General features: G+C 48.4%; 1 non-coding gene across 1 annotated transcript; it reads left to right on the forward strand.

The window, feature by feature from the left end:
* Positions 1-15,395: 15,395 nt before the first annotated feature.
* Positions 15,396-16,634, forward strand: LOC117842749 (uncharacterized). Its single transcript, XR_011896999.1, has 2 exons — positions 15,396-15,845; positions 16,116-16,634. It is a non-coding gene; the product is annotated as an uncharacterized protein (transcript).
* The last annotated feature ends 586 nt before the right edge of the window (positions 16,635-17,220 follow it).

Genomic DNA, 17,220 nt, shown 5'->3' on the forward strand with positions numbered 1-17,220 from the left:
ATTTCGCTCAAAGTTTAAAGCGTGAACGTGAGATTTTAGTTTTAGCGTCCGACTCTTGATGCGGGACCCACATGTAAGTCCGGTCGTACTACTTTGCATAAAGTAGCGGACTGTCAAACTGATTTATCTACAACAAATTTCAATCAATTTCTCTAAAATTTTAAGGTGCGAACATGAAGTTTATATAAACTCATAGGTTCATATACAAATCCATGGGTTATATCAATTGGTGGGCAGGTCAGGTTAGGTTTAGACAATAAAATTATGGAGTAGGACAGAGTGGGTGAATGAGTTAATTTGTTGCGGGTTGGGATGGGTTTCAACCCATTAGCAGACCTACCTAAAATTAATAATCGCATCAAGAACTCAACTAGTATGCTTCGTGAAAGAACAAAATAGTTCTTATTAGCTCTCTTTTGCCATCTGAAGTAGTTTAATTAGGCAGGGAGTAGCAGTTAATCCTCTCCCGTCCATCATTCTGTTGCGACATGCTTCTCGTTGGGCCGTGTCCATCCTTCGTTTGCAACAAGGTTTCTCATGACACAGCCGCCTTCAGGACACCAACCAAACAGCATCACAGTCGGAAACGCAATCGGCCGATTCCGTCTCCGGGCTTGATTGATCGCACTCCCAGCGTGAGCATGACCAAACTTTCCTTGCTAGGGAGAAGAGGAGCAGGGCCTATTTTTTCTGCATGCCAACTTGCCATATGCCAAGACCCAGACCTTCGTCGCCGGCTGGTCGTCGCTCGAGTACGTAGATCACTTTGGCACGCGCATCCACATTCTTGAGTTCGAATGAGCTTTACCGGCGTAGTCACCGTTACTTGACTATCCGGAGAAAGATGCAAACGATTCCTTCCGTTCTTACTGTATACTCCCTCCGTCCCAAATTACTGTTCGTTTTGACTTTTCTAGATACATAATTTTTTATATACACTTAGATATATACTATATCCAGATATATACCAAAAGTTATGTATTTAGAAAAATCAAAATGAATAATATTTTGGGACGGAGGGAGTACCTCATAAAATGTGTAAGAAAACTGGCCATAAGCCATAATTTGTGATTTTGATGATTAAGTAATAATATAGCTATTTGTACTAATGTTAAGATTTAACTTTGTAAGTGGTTTATATGTTCTAAGGATGATATCTAAAACTATCAAAATGATGGTAAAAAGAAAGACATTCACTGGTTGAGTCGGTACTCCCAAGAGTTCACATGGACTAGGAACAACACTGACACATTTCTCTAATAATACATCGCACCGGATCAATCGATGCTAAGAGGGCAGCAAGACGAAGCTACTGAAAGAAGAAGAAGAAGGAAGAAGAAGAAGAAGAAGAAGAAGAAGAAGGAGGGATGGTACCGATGGTGTTCCCACGAAGGACATCACCGGATCAGTCAATGATGTACATGCACAGGATCAACTGGTGCTAAGAGTGAGTGTTTGATCGGGCTATCAAGGCTCACCTACGACCTATTTAATTTTGAGCGTAGGAACTAATTTTACATGAGAAGAGCTAGCATAATTATTATGAGATGCCATGCCTCCAAAGCAATCTGATTATTCCTGATTCCACCCACACCCGACATACGAGCATGCGGTAGATGAGTAGGAGCGTGACATGTACCACACCTAGCTAGTGAATCGACTGAACTGATCATTTTTATTTTTATTTTTGATTCGATGAAAAGGTCATTTTCAATTTGCATTAGAGCATAAGGTGGCCATAGACTTATAGTAGTGGAATAGTGCTGTTGATCTCTCCGGTGACCAAGGTCGCATTTCTTCTCCACGTCCGTCGTTGACCGCGGCAAATGTGGCGGACCTGGAAAGTTTATTCCGTCAAGCCACTACCACTAGCCAAAAGCCAAGGCTACTACCAGCGGCAACTGTCCTGCAAACGCACACCTGATTCGGTGGCAATGTCGTGCATTGGCTGCAAGGAAAAAATGGTGACCGCTCGTATGCTGTATACTATAAATAACAGGATCGGAGATGATGAGCACGAACGGATCGGAGCCGAACAATCACGGTACCTGCAAATCTGGTGCGTGATGGCCGTGATGCCTCGGCGCCGCCGCTTCATAGCGCTGGTGCAGTTCGCCGTCGCAGTCTGGCTGGCGACCGCGAGCGGCTGCCTGTGCAGACGCGTCATTTCGCCCTGCTTCATTCCGCCCTGCGGCCACGTGCCGCCGTCGCCAACGCCGTCGACGCTACAGCCGCCGCCGCCACCCGCACTGACGCCGCCGCCACCGCCGGCGGGCATCGCTCCTCCTCGTGAGTCTCCAGCATCTTAATTACTGACTTGGCGTGACTGGCGCGCGTGTTGCATGTCTAGGTACCCGTTATGGCTTCGCTTCGCTTCGATCGGCTAATCGACAGGGTTCGTTCGCTTCGTTTTGCATGCAGCTCCTCCGCGACACCATCCAATCTGTTTCCATCCGTTCTGTCGTTGGCCGCCGATCTGCCCGTACTGCGTGCCCGGCCACCACGTGCCGCCACCACCGCCGCCGCTGCAGCAGTCGCCGCCGCCAACACCGACGCCATCGCCGCCGCCGCCGGCGGCGGGCACCCCTCCTCGTGAGTCTCAGTTCCTCGACTTTTGCGTGACGGGCGTGCGTGTTGCACGTCGTCGAGCGGCTAGCTAATCATCTTGGTTCGCTTCCCTTTCGCAGCTCCTCCGCCGCGACGCCACCCTTTCCCTCCGTGGAGACCGTGTATCGGTCGTCTGTGTCCGCCGCGCCGCCCGCCGCCGTTCTGCACGTCTGAAGGCTGCTCCGGCCACAGCCGGCTGCCTTAACTTGAGTCATATCGTCCTGTCGAGATTCCACGCATGTCATCTACTACTACTACGTATACGGATCGACGTGATGAGGAAGCCTAGGCAGCTGATCTCTCACTCTTCAAGAAAAAAAAAGGAATAAAGCGCGTTACTAGCGCCTCGTGGCGGGGCTCCCCGCCATGTATTGAGTCGCAGAGGCTATACTACATGTTTTTGAATATGATCAAAACTTATAAAATTAAAGAATATGAATAGAAGAGGAGTAAATCTGCAAGAATAAAGATGTATCACGCAATGCAGTCGACGCATCGCAAAGTCACACCTGTATGATTACCGGGCTTCAAAGAAAATCTAGTTTGAGATCCAACGTTTTGAATCATACATAGGATTATATTTTAAAGGACTCAAGAATTTTTGAAGAAAATATAATTCCTACATAGGATTGGACACCCCTAGAATCCTTTAAAATCCCCACGACATGCCTCAATCCATAGGAGTTTTTGAAGAAAAATCTAGTTTGAGATCCAACGTTTTGAATAGGATGGCCTGCACGAGTGCACTCACCAGTGCCAGTGTGAAGGCTGCTATATATCGCCACTTTTAGTTGGCACCTTCCTCCCTCAAAATCTACTTTGGGCGAAGCTTTTATCAGCAACTAAATTAGACCCCCGTTCCTGAAAAACTGATACTATTGGGGATTTTGAGTGTGCTGTCTAATATTTCTCCAATAGTTCTCCGTGTCCCTATTAATTATCGGTGCGATCTGAGAGCTCGATATGTTTAGTTTTTTATGGTGGAATCTGTCCACTCATATTCGAGCCTTGATATGGTATGGATGCTCGTATTTTTTGAATTTATTCTAGAAATTAACGTGCTATACTGTCAGTTTAAGCTCTCGAAAGTGCACGTAAAGGTAGAATTACATTGAGAATTCATTGAGGTTCTCCCATCACCTGACCCCGGTCCCACCCCCACGCCATGGCCCATGGCGATAGTCGCCCAAGCTGAGCTATTTTGCCACCCCCTACCCCTGTTTGTTTTCGCTCTGCTTGTGATGCCCGTGAGCGAGCTGTAAATTGGCCATGGCAATAAACGAACAGGACAGGCGCAAAGGACCGAAGCGTGCATAATCAGCATGAGCGCACGACCTACTTTAGTTTTTTTGGAAGAGGCGAGCAGGGTGCCAATTTTCTCCACATCAAGATGACAAGACCTGAGCCGCTAGTCGTCGCTTAGATTTGATTGTGCCTACTGGTGTGGCACTGTCACAAATTATTTGACTAGCTTTCGAGAGGTCATCGAAAACAGAATGTGAGCACACAAGTCCATTTCGATTCCTTTGGTTTTGTTTTCATTTTGCTCGAATAAGATTTTATTGTTCAATTTGCAGGTTCACCTTTTCTGTGCGCTGCGTCCTGGACGTTGTGCATCGGTAAGGCTCGAGCGTGAGATGTATATATTTTTTAATTGGAAAAACTCTCCGACCTGGCCCATAGTCCTGCCTTTACAGTATTCTTGCTTGACAGCTTATCATAAAAAAATTACTAGTGTGCACTGACGAGAGGAAAAAAATAAAATAAAAAGCAAAGTTAATCATTACTCCTCCATCCGTTTTGGGTGAAGATGGACAAAGCGATAGCTGACCTCAAACTGCTTGCTGAACGTACGGACATCCTCCCTCGATTCCTCATTTTGTAACAAAAATACCAAAATGACATCCAATATGCATGCTCCTCTACAAACACGTGTATAAAAGACATAACTTTTTTTTTTCTACAAAACTAAATCATTACATTGTATACCAAATAGCACACATTGGAGCGGCAGCCGCCATGAAAATCGATAATCTACCTTTCTATCTTATGCTCATTAACTAATTTCCAAGCATTAGGTGTGGTTAACTCAGTAGCTACATGAACAATTCTCCAAATAATCTTAGCATGCCGATAATGAAAGAGAGTATAATTATTTCACAATTGCAAAAACAATACTTTTGACTCTAAGACCAATTACTCTTTGCTAAATTATCCGTGACACTGAAGGTACTAAATCAAAATCTTTATTTCAATAGGATCTTCAGCTTCCAAACAAATTAATTATGGAAAGTATCACTCTAAAAAAGGTTCTTGTATCGGTGGACCAACAAGTCTTTACATTTATGGATGGAGTGAGTACATATACGAACCAATGTATTAAGAAACTTAAAAACGTTCATTATACAATACGCCCGCCAATATGCAGCCGGTGGTCCTCAAAACATTGCTAGTCTGCCACCGGCACGTACGGCGACCTCAGCCGATGTCTTTTTTAATAATGGAAATAATTCCTGCTTCAAACTCCTCAAACGAGAGGCATCAGACCGCCAATATTACAAGTATGCTTAAAGTTTAACACACACTATGTTTAACATTATTGACCAATTCGCCAAAAGCAAGACCATCCATGATATGCAAAGAAATGCATAGCTCTAGACTCCAGATGTTGGCATATCTTGACAAATTGTTCCCTCCGATCATCAATGTGCTGCAACAGAGTCAAGAACCGATAGTAGCCAGTGTGTCCCTGAAAAGAACCTGCATAAACTCCTGAAGGGCATTGTCCAATGGCTGAGGCCTGAGGGTCCTATAAATATCACGATGCGGGCATGACCGGATCATCGGATCAGAGGCTGGCCTAGAGGACTCGTGCCGTTGTACGTTGCTTGCATGATGGCCGTGGTGCCTCGTCGTGGCCGCCTCCTGGCGATGGTGCAGCTCGCCATGCACTACTAGAGAAAATGCCATCATCGCTGGCCCATCACCGTCAGTTTTCAGCGATTCGGCGGTAAAAACTACAATCGGTGGTGATAATATCTTATCACTGCCGGTTTGTATTACGAGCCGGCGGTGCGTAATACAAACCAGCGGTGATGGGATGTTCTCGGACCTAAAATTATTATGGACTCCAATTTTGTTCTCACTGGCGTCCGCTCTCCTGCACGCCCTCTCTCTCTCCTTTATCCGCTCCCTTGTCCCCCGCTTGCCCTCTCTCTCTCACCCCTTCCTCTCTTCCCTTCGCCGCCTCCTCCGCTCCCTCCCTTCCTCTCCTCCCTCCGCCGCGTCCTCAGCTCTCTCCTCTCCTCCGCTCCCTTCCTCCCCTGGCCAGATCTCAACTGCCCCTCTCCTTCCCCCTCTGCTCACCCCTCACTCGCCGGTGAGGAGGAGCGGCGGGGTGAGGAGCGGGAGAGGTGGTGCGGCGGTAGCGGTCGACGGGCGGCGGCGCGGCCTCGGCGCAGGCCTCGAGCTCTGGTGGAGGGCGTGGAGCGTGGTGGAGGGATGAGCGGGTGGCGACGGAGGCCTCGAGATTCGGCACCGGGCATCAAGTGCGGCAGAGGGATGAGCGGGCGGCGGTGGAGGCCCCTAGATCCGGCGGCGGATGTCGAGCGTGGCGGCGCGGCGAGCATCGTCAAGATCCGGTTCGTCTCTCTCCCCACTCTCTCTCTCTCCCTGGTACTGCAGCGGCCGGCGGCCGGCTAGCCGGATCTAACGGGGCCGCAGCGGTGGCCGGCGGCAGGCAACCATGATGGGGCGGCGGCGCGGGATGGGGCTGCGGTGGTGTGGTTGCGGCACCCTACGGTGGGGAGGCCAAGATGCGGCCGGGCGTGGCTGGTAGGGCCGGCGGGTCGTGGTTTTTTTATTTTTTTTTAAATTGGTATCACCGCCGGTTCTGTGTCCGACGGTGATGAGGTTCCCATCACTGCCGAAAGTCAAACAACGGATCCCAAACCGGCGGGATGTAGGTCTATGGAGTAGCGGTGGCGCTCTTGCTGCTGACCTCGACCGGCTGCCTCTACCGGAACATGCCGGTGCCATCCTCCGGCTCCAACGGTGTCAGCCCCTACGCTGCCGCCACCGCGCACCTCTCCTCGTGAGTCCACCTATGTTTTTGCCTTACTTTGCATGTGACGTATATCTAGACTCTGCTAATATAGAGTCAGCTAATGAATAGGGCTCGCTTTCTTTTAATTTGCAGCTCCTCCGCGGCGCCGTTTCCCTCCGCCGCCTCCGAGCTGTAGTTTCCCTCCGTTCTGTCGTCGGCCGCCGTTCTGCTGCTCCGGCGGCGACATCCCGCCTTAACTATCACCCACCGTCATTCGATGAACGCGATGGCCGATGGGGAAGTCTACATTGCTAATCTCGATCACACACTCAGGAAAAATGAAATAACGAGATGTCTGATGGTCATAGCACAACTAATACATGTGCTTGCTACATATGTATATGAATAATAAGATTGTGAACCAGAACTTAAAAGGTGTACCATACGGTAGCACATCGCTTTAAGAAGCTAATTAAGCTACTACTACGTTTGATTGCTACAACATGTCTTTGCAAATGGTTGGGCCACGCTCCATAAAATGTTGTTGGATTTTGTAAAGGGAAAAGACAAGCATAAAATTGGAGTCGCTGGCGGATGGAATATGATGGTATTATCTGTGTTGAAATATGAGCAGAATACAAACTTATTGATACTAGCCCACCTATCCGTGCTTCTACACACTAGCCCCTCCGTTCGCATCTCTGCCGCGTGTGCCTCCTCTCCAGTAGGCAGGTGTGGATCCGCAAGACAACAATACTAGTGATGAAAAATCGAGAACGCCAAATACCTTGCTTCTCGATCATGCCGGTGATTCTTGAGGCAGTGGATTCTCATGCTATCAAGCTTCTTAGAAAAGCGATTCACAAAGAATCTGAATCAAACAGAACCATAGGCTACTAATTTTAGGAAATGTATTATTCCCTTCGTCCTATAATATGAGGGATCCTAAGCATTTTAAGATAATTTAAGAGGATATAGGAGGAGATACATGCGGCATTCATTAATTACGGTCTAAACCAACTAGTAATCAGCTAAAATCAAGCAATAACTAATCCATCCATAAAAGTGATGATGGGTGTTTTATGTATAATAATGAGTTAAGGTATGGTTTCGGTATACCCATCAGTACGGTCTCTTCTATTTGGACAAATTTTGAATGCCAAGCTCCCTGATATTCCAGGAATTGACTTCTTGTTGATGTTGTAGATAAATGGAACCGATAACAAACAAAAAATGAATATCTTAATTAATCAACAGTGGCGAGTCGGTTGTTATGCTGTTGCAGTGGTTGAGTTGTTGCGAGTTTATTGTGGTGGTTGTAGTTTTTCTCTCATTAGTTGTATCGCCTGGTCCGTGGATTTAGTTCTTTTCTTTACTATAATCAGTAGGTGCAATGTGCGGTTTGTTAAAAAGAAAAGATGGAATCCAAGGTACATTTTATCTAGATCTCAGGACTGGCTGCGCAAAAATAGAGCGGCGGATGGAGCGGATAAGGGATTTTGAGCGTACAGGTCCTGAATCGAACATGACAGATGCTGCGTTATTGGTGCCAAGATCGTAAGTGTGCTTCCATTTGATTTGCGTGCCGATATAATTTGGCGTGCTTCGACTTGATTTGTGACTATTGGCATTTGGCAGTGACAATCATTTGTCTATATGTGCAATTTTCTCCACGCCAAGACGAAGACTAGACCTTAGTCGCCAGCCATTTCTATGCGCTAGCTCGAGTTATTCTCCTTGCGAAATATTTGAGCACGCAAGTTCACTCCGATAAGAAAAATATGCAAGCGACGGATTTCTATTGGGTTTTGTCTTCATTTTTCACTATTAGATTTTTTTTTTGCCCTCAGTGTGGGACGGTGTACGTGTACATAGGGCCACTTGCTCTTGATTTTCAGGTAAGCTGATTCTTAAAGAGAAGTGATTACGTGGTAAGAGGTATATGGTGGGAGCAGGGAACATGTTTATGAATCCATAACACAATACTAACAATAGTCTCACGTCTGCTCAACATTCAATCTATTGACCAGCAGATGCATACGGCGGGTCGTCGTCCTGGAAAATCTGCACCGAGCCAAGCATACGACGGCGACCGCTGCCACTGGTAGCGGAAGGTGACGGCGAACATTCAGCCAAAGCCCGATCGAAGGGCATTGTGCTATTGTCCCGTGCTTGAGCGAGGATCCTATAAATCACACAGATGCGAGCGCGACCCGGTTCGTCATCGGAGTCTGCCAAAGGACTCGCCCAGCTCATCCGCTAGAACACGACGTGTGCGTTGGTATGTGTGCGTACGTGATGGCGGCCGTGCTGCCGCGCCGCACCCGCCTCTTGGCGGCGGCGCAGCTCGCCGTGGCGATCTGGCTGCTGGCCTCGGTCGGCTGCCTCTGCCGGGACGTGCCGGCAGACGGCACCCATTCTGGTGAGTGTGAGTCCACGTTCTGCCTTACTAGCAAGCCAAAGTCAGCTAATCAAGACCCCTTATTCCGGGGGTCCTACCGCGCACAGCCGCATGGGCCATGTCACCCTGAATTCGCGTCCATCCGATCGCGCAAATCTGGTCGTCTGTAAGTAGGCAAGTAGGTGCGTGGACTTTTGCAAAAAAACCTTTTAGTTCTCCGCTAATCGACTTTGGGTACAGGGAGGAACCTTGTTCGATTTTTTTCGGAACGCCCTCAGGTTCCAAAGAAAAAAATTCCGATTTCACGTCCTTTTTAAAAAACCGCCCGGCGGCCATTTTGCGAACAACCCCCGCCGCTCAGTGCCCCCGACGCGCGGCCGGCCCCGACCCGCCGCCACGCCGCCCCCCCCCCCCCCCCCCCCCCCCCCCCTCCCCCCGCGTCTTCTCTCCGTGTGTCCCTCCTCCTCCCTGCCATCGGCTCCCGGCGCCGCACGGCCCGCTGCCGCTTCCCCTCCACCTTTCCTCTCCGTCCTCGTGACCGGCGGGAGCGTCCCTTGCTGCCCATCCCGTACCATGAGCAGGCCTCGCGCCCTAACCCTAGCCTTGGGGGGAGAGCGGATGTGGAGGCGACGCGTGCGTGCGGTGGGGAGGAGTGCGGCGGCCGGCGCGTGTGAGGGGAGGAGCGTGTGGGGGCGCCGCCGAAGTGTCGACGCCTCACCCATCCCCTGACACCGCCATCAGGCCCGTCCGTCTCCCCGACCGCCGCTTGCGAGCACGGCCACGGCGTCGAGTCTGGATCCCGCCGTCACCGAAATTGAGCGGGCGAGCTCAAGCCCCGCCGCGTGGGAGAGCTTGTCAACGGTGTGAAAGCAGCTCCCCTGTGCAGCAAGCTGCAAAAATTCCCTCGCGCCGCCGGGCTCGTCAGGGCTTGCCGGCTCGATATCCGGCGAGGTCACGCTGCCGGTGCCCGTCGGAAGGGGACCAGGTCGAGCTCATCGTCATCTTCGTCAGCTTCCTGCTGCCAACGACCCTGAGCTCCTCCCTCTCATTAATCTCACCCACTCCTACCGTCATCCGCGGCTCTGCCCCTCCGCTCAGCTCCCAGCAAGGTGCGCTCCTCCCTCTCCTTCCTTCCGAGCCGCCGGCAACTGCAGCGTCCATCCCCCTCAGTCTCCCGCGTGACTGTGTGCTCCCTGTTGCTGCCTCCCATCAACTCCAATGTGCACGCTTACATGGACGATGCCTTGAATGTGTTTGATGAAACGGGCACAAGGTTTTTCTCCCTTTTTTCCTTTCAATTTTTCTTGCTGAGATATGGATGGGTATGTTCAGTGTTGATTCATGGGTGCACCTCGTTAAGTTTCATACATGGATGAAATTACTGTTTCCTAATTAGCTAGATGACTTCAGAGAACTTTCCTAGGCACAATAGTAGCAGTTAAGTAGTGGAAAAGGCAGGCAGATGTAAATATTTACGAGGTCTTTTTGCAATCCATCTCCCCCGTCATAACCAACCATATTAGTATGGGCAGTATCATGCAAATGCAAAGTGTTGAAATATTATTCTCTTCATGTGGACCTTGTCATTAACAAGGTTGCCTCCCAACCATCACCCCATCCCGGCACTGTATCATTGAGCCGTGTTGTTATATTGAGCTGTGTCCCCCGCCGCCACCACGCCGGTCGCCGCCGCCGCCGCACCGCCCGCCACCACCACGCGGCTCGCCGCCAACAGTCCCCAGCCATGGCCCGCCGTAACATCATCATCTTCATCACTCGTCGTCCAGTCCAAATTCCACGCAAACTACCGCAACTACACTACTACGCATACGGATGGACGTGATGAGGCAGTCTAGCCCTAGCCGGTTGATCTCTCACACCCGTCAAAAGAAAAGGAATAAATAAAGAGCGTATAGCCACTGATCTTCAATCAAAAGATGTAAAGGCTCACTGCTTCCTTGAGAGGTGCGTATAGCCAGAGTTGCACTAGCTGTTTTTGGATGGAGTAGTACACTGTTACCGAACGGATGATCATTTGTTTTTTTTTTTTGAAGAAACGATCATTGGTGGATGATAACTAGCATACCATATATGTAGTTACACAAAAAATTTTCTCGCAAGTTGCATATAATTTTTCTTGGATTTGGCATTGAAGGGAGTTGAACTCATCACCTCACTAAACCTGCTTGCAATATCTTTTCATTTTTTTCTCTTCCTATATAAAACTTTGGACAATAATTTGAACATCCATATAGCTTCAAATTAAATATAAGAAGTGTCAGCTAGAAAGTTTAATATGTCATTGAAAGCAACAAATATTATGTAAAGCTTGGGTTCATCATCATCCATGTTCGTATGGAATTTTGAATTACAGACCGGAGATGGGAAAACTTTGTATTAGGAATGTATAAAGATGTAATACCTCAGTGTTTTTCAGGGCATGCATGTATTTTTTGAAATTCAAAATAAATATTTAATTAAAAAATTGTGGAGTGTAGAATAAAACTTTAATACTATTAGATCATATTTGAAAGGAATTCCATGTAGTATTGATCTTATGGTCATCAACTTTCACTACTAGAGAACAGGCCATCACTGCCGGCCCTCAAACCCCATCACCACCGGTTTTGGATCCGTCGTATCCAATTCGGCAGTAGTGGGGGTACCCCATCCGGCGTAAAAGCCTACTAAAAAAACAAAATAAAATCCCTGCCACCCCGCCGCCGCTACCCATGCCGCACGCCCCCACCCTGCTGCCCCACCGCCGCCACCCCCGCCACACGCCCCCACCTCGCTGCCACCGCCGCCACCCCGGCAGCCTGCCCTGCCGGAGCCTCGTCGCCACCCGAGAGAGAGAGAGAGAGAGAGAGAGAGAGAGAGGAGAGAAGGGGGGAGGGAGGGAGGTGGTGCACCTGGATCTGAGAGACTCCGCTAGCCACTGGCAGCCGCGGCTTCGCTGGATCCGGTCGGCCAGCCGCCGCCCACCGGATCCCGTTGCTGCCGCCGCCGCATCCGCTCCCCCGTCGCAGATCCACACGCCGCCGCATCTGCTCCAGTCACTGCCCCGCGCGCCGCCGCATCCGCCCCGTGTGCTACCACCGCTTCTCGCCCCGTCGCCGCCCCTCACTGCCGCGAGTGAGGGGCGAGCGAAGGGGGGAAGAGGAGGGGTAGCCGAGGGAGGTCCAGGCGGAGAGAGGGACGGAGGGAGGGGGCCGGCGGTGGCGGAGGGAGAGAGGAGAGGGGCGACGGGAGAGAGATTTAGAGATGAGGGAGGAGAGCCCGAGTGAGAGGGGGGGTGGGGGGCGTGAGGAGTGGGGCTGAGGGGGGTCGGGGGGGGGTGGCGGACGTGAGAAGGGAGTTAAGTGTGTTGAAGAGTCTTTTCAGGTCCGCGTCTTGTTTCACCCTGATTGGTGTTAAAATCTGACGGTGATGCTATCACCGCCGGTTTTTAACACCAACTGGCGGTGAAATTGAGCATGACCGCCGGTTATAAGTGTTATTGCCCGTATTTACTTCTAAACCGGCGCTGAAAGGATACGGCTGGCGGTGATGACTTGTTCTGTAGTAGTGTTTGTGATATACTGTAAGAGATATTAACTTCACAAGTATACCATAAAGAGTAGGAGAATTTGTATTAAGAGCAAAATTATCTACAAAGATGATGCATAATTATTACAGAGATCCCGTGTGGCCGAACGTAGGTAAGCAGGTTCATTCTTGTAAAGAACCTAACGAACTGTGCTGCACTCGGTGTTCATCAGAAAATAAAGTACAATTACATGTTGGTAAAAAATGAGTGTTGTCCTCAACTGGGAGGTCGGGGATTTAAGATGCAACCAGACCACAAATAATGGTCTACATGTCACCAATTAACTTACCTCCTAATATCATAACTACGACGCCTCGTATAGTTCTGAAATTTGAAGTTCTTATAAAATCTGCCTTAGGTATAGCACAAAGGTGCGTAGTCGATTGTCGATACCTAAGAGTACTAAAAAGAAAGAACAAAAGGTGCAATAAGTATCTGTACTTTGAAGGATTAATGAAAGGCTTAGTTTTCTCCACGCAAGATGGAAGATTGACCGGACGTCCTTAGTCGACGGTCATCGCTCATATCTTTTGCTTCCAACATTTCCTCACGATCACTTGACTAGCCATCCGGGGAAAGACGTCAGCACAAGTCCAATCAATTTGGCATGCAAATGATGCCTTTGATTTTCTGGTACTACGTAGGCCTGCTAGTGGGGCGGGTTGAAATGGATTTTATGGGGCGGGTTGTGACGTGGGGTGTGTTTGAATGGGTTGAAATGGGTTTTAGTATTTAATGGGTTGGGGCGGGTTGGGTATATCAGAAATGCAAGTTGGGGCGGGTTGAAAGTGGTTTTTTATTTGAATTTGTATGGATTTAACTCATAGGTTTAACTTTCACGCTTCGGCTCTTGACGTGGGCCATGATATAAGTCCAGCCGCACTACTTTGCACAGAGTAGCGGACTGTCAAACTAATTCATTTGCAACAAATTTCGGTCAATTTCTTCAAAATTTTAAGGTGTGAACGTGAGGTTTTAATTTTAGGGTCCGACTCTTGACGCGGGGCCCACATATAAGTCCAGCCGCACTACTTTGCACAGAGTAGCGGACTGTCAAACTAATTCATTTGCAAAACAAATTTCGGTCAATTTCTCCAAAATTCTAAGGTGTGAACGTGAGGTTTTAATTTTTGGATCCGACTCTTGACGCGGGGCCCACATATATGTCCAGCCGCACTACTTTGCACAAAGTAGCGGACTGTCAAACTAATTCATTTGCAACAAATTTTGGTCAATTTTTCCAAAATTTTAAGGTGTGAACGCGAGGTTTTAATTTTAGGGTCCGACTCTTGACGCAGGGCCCACATATAAGTCCAGCCGCACTACTTTGCACAACTAATTCATCTGCAACAAATTTCGGTCAATTTCTCCAAAATTTTAAGGTGTGAATGTGAGGTTTTAATTTTAGGGTCCGACTCTTGATGCGGGCCCCACATATAAGTCCAGCCGCACTGCTTTGCACAAAGTAGCGGATTGTCAAACTAACTCATCTGCAACAAATTTCGGTCAATTTTTCCAAAATTTTAAAGTGTGAACATGAGGTTTGTATAAACTTATAGGTTCATGTACAAAACCCACGGGTTATATCAATCTGTAGGGCGGGTTGGGTTGGGTTTACCTAATAAAATTATGGAGCGGGGTGGGGTTTGTGAATGAGTTAATTTATTGCGGGTTGGAGTGGGTTTGAGGTAGGTTTCAACCCATTAGCAGGTCTAGTACTGCATGCCTGCTTCTTGAGATTCAGCACTCAGGGGTGATCCAATATATACTGAGTTTAGACGGGTGCCTACAAGCTTAGGAACGAGCGAACAAGACATGGTATATATTATATTAAGTTGCATGTACAAATAATTTTCTAAAAATACACTATCACGAAGAAATGCGAGCAAGAGGCTGCCTTGCGCAATCTAAGACGCGAAAAATCTTCTTGTACACAACAAATTTCATCTTGATCAATTTATTTCCCGGAATCGCGGAAACGTAGAGGCATCATTCTACTCTAAAAAAAATAGAGGCATCATTCTGATAATTCTGAATAAATCTCAAAGGTCTATTAGTTTAAGAGAGGGTACACCATCTATTAGTCCCGTATTGCTAATACGGATGTTGGGGGTTTTTCCTCCCTATAAATACAGACCACTTTTCTCATGAAAAAGACGCACCATAGACTACTATACGGGAAAGTCCCTAGGTTCGGATATCCCAAAGATGGTTTACACAGTTAGGTTTTGTCTCTTCTACACTGCCGCGTCGCCAACTGTAGTCTTCTCCATTCCGTTGCGTCGGCGTGCACCGGTGAGCAGGAGAGCAGGTCTCCGGAACCACTCGTTCTTGTGATCCTATACTGGGAGAGGGCGAATAAGGTTTTTGGGAAGTGCTCCGCGCGACTGCTCAAGTTCGTCATCACGGCTCGTCCTCCGTCCAAGTCAGGCGCAGCAGCGTACCGTCATCTTCAGGGCCGGCTGCTGCAATCTGTTCGCAACACCATTGTCGTCACGTTAGCACCGCTCGCCATCCCGGCTTCTCGGTACGTGCGCCGTGATCTGATCTGATTTTTTACCATATTTTTTGAGATCATAATCCTATTCCTGTTGCCTAGTATGTTAGAGTTTTGCGTGCTAGAATTATCTTTTGTCATAATTTATTTATTTTGAAAATTAATACAGCAATTGGCTAATTATCCGACACAGGTGCACGCACAATATCTGGGGACGGTTATCAAAGGGCTGCATTTCTTCTTCGTAACGTGTACATTGTTGACCAGAAAAAATGGCGTACATGGAAAATTGGGGTCATCAGTCCAAGCCACCAACGATGACCACTGCCAGCGTCACGTACACACGACGAATCGTCGGCAATCAGCAGTGGTATCCATAGCTAGCTGAAAGGGAGAGTGTGTCCTATAAATAACACAACTAACGCAGGAACGATCGAAGCAAAAGCAAAGCACTTGCCATTGGAAGCTGATCGATCAACCAGAGTGTTGCTGGTGAGTGTGCCTGCCGGAGCTTGCGTCCGCGAGATGGCTGTCCTGCCGCGGCGTCCTCGTCTCCTGGCGCTCGTGTGGCTCGCCGTGGCGCTCTTGCTGGCGGCCACGAGCGGCTGCCTCTGCCGGAGCGTTCCGTCCGGGGCGCCGTCCCGCGCGCTCCTGTCGACGCCGTCCAGCTCTCCTCCGCCACCGTCGCCTGACACCCCGGCTCCTCGTGAGTCCAGCTGCTTCTTGCCTCAGTTTTCATGGCGGTCGTGTGTTCCATGTTTAGCGTCAGTAGCTACTACTCCCTCCGTCCTAAATTATACATCGTTTTGATTTTTTATTATGCATCTAGACATAGAATATATCTAAGTGTATAATAAAATCTATTAATTTAATAAAGCTAAAATAATCTTAATTTGAACAGTGGGAGTACTTTATTGGAAAACTTTATTAGTAGTTTCCAAGTAAGCTAAAGAAATCGGTGGCTTTGCTTTTGCAGCTCCGCCGTTCCATTTCCCGCGGCCGATCTGCCGCCTCTGCCCGCCGCGCTGCCCACCTGAAGGTTGCTCCGGCACCGGCGGCTCCCCATAATTTCACACGGTCACCATGCGTGCATCAACATCTAGGCACTTTGAGCTTCGACACACGCCGCACAACGTCCAAGCGGAGTAGCGATCACGCATATGGATGAACGTGCATGATTGGGGCATGGGCAGGCTAATCAGTAATCTCACTACGTTCACACGAGTAAAATAAAAGCGAAGGAAAGTATCTGAACTAGCTGGAATGTAATACTCTATCCGTTCGAAATTATAGGTCGTTTTGGATTTTATATGTGCATAGTTTTGACTGCATCTAGGTATAATGTATGTCTAGATGCATAATAATATCTTTGAACTTAGAAAAGCTAAAACGACCTACAATTTGAAATGGAGCGAGTAGGAGTGATAAAGAGGTAATATGTATACTTGAAGAAGAATTTATTTTCTTTGGAATCAAGATTTGACTACTCAAGATATATCATGGATTCATGAGAATCTGCGCCCTTGTGCCTGTTTGTGAACGAGAGGTCCTCACCAACATAAAAAGAAGTACTCCCTCTGAAAAGAATGCAATTCTAGCTATGTATATTGCATTTTTTTCGGGATGGAGGGAGTACTTCGCACCATGCAATGTTTCTACATGTTTGATGGACTAGAATCCGCTAAAAAAAGTAAGATCCCGTTTGGTAGGGCTTCTCAAAGTGCTTCTCCACCGGCTTTTAGTGAAACTTTACCAAAGGGGCAATTTCAAAACGGCTTCACCACCAAAGCTGGGAAGAAGCCGCAAAACGGCTTACACTAGAAAGGAGAAGCCGAAAAAAGTGGCTTCACCGGCTTCTCCTCTCTCTCCAAGCATTAAGTGATCATAAAATTACATATATTGCCATTGAGAAGCCGTTTTACCAACGTTTTGCAAAACGGCTTCAGCTTCACTAAAAAAGCCACTCCACCAAAGAAGCCGAAGCCGAAGCCGTTCTATGAGAAGCCGAAGCTCTACCAAACGGGGCCTAGGTCTTCGATGACTACGAAAATGTCCAAACTATTGACACTGGTCGATGTGGC

Source organism: Setaria viridis, chromosome 1 (assembly GCF_005286985.2).
Source record: "Setaria viridis chromosome 1, Setaria_viridis_v4.0, whole genome shotgun sequence".
Lineage (NCBI taxonomy): Eukaryota > Viridiplantae > Streptophyta > Magnoliopsida > Poales > Poaceae > Setaria > Setaria viridis.